The sequence below is a fragment of the Magnolia sinica genome, chromosome 15 (genome assembly GCF_029962835.1).
Source record: "Magnolia sinica isolate HGM2019 chromosome 15, MsV1, whole genome shotgun sequence".
Taxonomy (NCBI): domain Eukaryota; kingdom Viridiplantae; phylum Streptophyta; class Magnoliopsida; order Magnoliales; family Magnoliaceae; genus Magnolia; species Magnolia sinica.
Genome location: NC_080587.1, coordinates 67,748,322 through 67,750,253, shown reverse-complemented (window position 1 = coordinate 67,750,253; position 1,932 = coordinate 67,748,322). Strand labels below are relative to the sequence as shown.

The 1,932-nt window shown below is 34.4% G+C and overlaps 1 non-coding gene across 1 annotated transcript; it reads right to left on the bottom strand.

Moving 5' to 3' along the window:
- Window positions 1-1,594: 1,594 nt before the first annotated feature.
- On the bottom strand, window positions 1,595-1,701 carry LOC131228318 (small nucleolar RNA R71). The gene has a single exon (XR_009162827.1). It is a non-coding gene; the product is annotated as a small nucleolar RNA R71 (small nucleolar RNA).
- Between the last annotated feature and the right edge of the window lie 231 nt (window positions 1,702-1,932).

Here is a 1,932-nt window from a genome sequence, read left to right as displayed (position 1 = left end):
TGCCTGACCATGAATGGAAAGATGTGATCCATATGCTTTAAGGAATTATACATTCTGTGTGCCCGACCAAGGACATAGAGTGCGCTTTATTTATTTTTGATATCAATCTGAATTAGGGAGAATCAACAGGTAAAACAAGGTTTATGATAATTAGCGGTGGATTTGAAAGTCCTAGTCTTCTCTTTGATTGAATTTTCCTTATTGCTCTTGGTTATTTTTTCATTGATTTTTATTTAGTTTTTTCAATTACTATCTCAAATATTTGTTGGATTAGTTAAGAAGAGTCTTTAATTTTGAATTGTGACAACCAGTCCTCGTGGGAACGATCTCGTGATACGTACCATATTTACATCTGATTCGTATGATTCGTATACTTACGAGTTTAAAATCATTTAAATCAGGTTGGTTTAAATAAAACATCAAGTTTTTGGCGCCGTTGCCGGGGACTGTTTCGGTCCAATTGGATTTAGGATTCTCTCTTATCATAATTCATAGTCTTAGTTTTTTTACTAACTTTAGGTTAAATTTTTTTTAGAAACTAACCTATTTCCTGTTTTGTAGGGACCTGACATAAACTACTGATTTGGTAATCTCTTTCCAAATTTTCTATTTTTTTTCTAATTTCTATTTTTAGAATTAGGGTTCTATTCTTTAGAAATTTTCTATTAGAGGCTTTCTTTTTTTTAGAAATTTCCTATTTTCTAATTTTAGATTTTGATTCTTCTTTCAAGTAACTTTCTATTTTCTAGTTTTAGAAATTTTTTTTTTCCCTTTTTAGAAACTAACTTAGCTTTTATTTTTAAGATTAGAAACTTTCTTTTTTAGAGATTAACCGTTGCTTAGGATTTTTTCTAGCATTATTTTAGGAAATTTAATTTATTTTTGTTTTTTTTTTTGTTTACAGGAATTGAGGAAGGAAGCTGCTAAATAACATTGTCTTCAAAAGGAGGAGCTCTCAAATCTTCAGACATTCATCATCTCCTTTTCCGGGTTATTCCTTCCAATTCTCGTTTACACAACTTTCTCTTGTTTTTAGGAATTCATAACTTTTTCTTTTAGTTTTATTCATCTTAGGTTGCATCTTAGTTTAGTTTTCTTTCTTATATTGATAACATAGTTTATGCTAGGACGTAGATCTCTGAACATAGAACTAGCACCTTTTGATCCTGAAATAGAAAGAACCTTTCGTAGAAGATTTAGAAACATCCTATTTGAAATGGCGGAAGAGAATGGAACTAAAGCTCTTAGAGATTATTCAGCTCCTGTCCAATTCAATGCGCCTTCATGTATAGTGTTGCCTGCCACCACGGCAGCACACTTTGAACTTAAACCTGGGGTCATACAATTGTTGCCCTCCTTTTATGGTTCAGATAAGGAGGATCCATATCATCATGTGAAAGAATTCTTAGACATTTGCTCCACCTTTAAGTTCCAAAACTTTTCAGACGATTCGATCCGTTTGCGCCTTTTTCCTTTCTCTTTGAAGGATAAGGCGAAAGCATGGTTGAATTCTCTAGGAGTTGGGTCTATCACTACATGGGACTAACTGTCTAAGAAGTTCTTAAACAAGTTCTTCCCGGTTCACAAAACTAATGCTCTCCGTAGAGAAATTACAAATTTCACACAAAAAGAGGGTGGGCACTTTCATGAATGTTGGGAAAGATTGAAGGATTTACTTCTTAAATGTCCACACCATGGTTTTGAAAAGTGGCAACAGGTTCAATACTTCTATGACGGTCTGACACCCCAAAACCGTCGCATGGTTGACGCCACTAGTGGAGGGTCATTCATGACCAAAAGTGATGTCGAAGCTTGGAATTTCTTTGAAACCTTGTGTGAAAACTCCCAGCAATGGGACTATTCAAATAGAGGTGAAAGAAACCCTCAACCACTGAAGAAAGGGGGTATATATGAGGTAGGAGTCACGCAAGA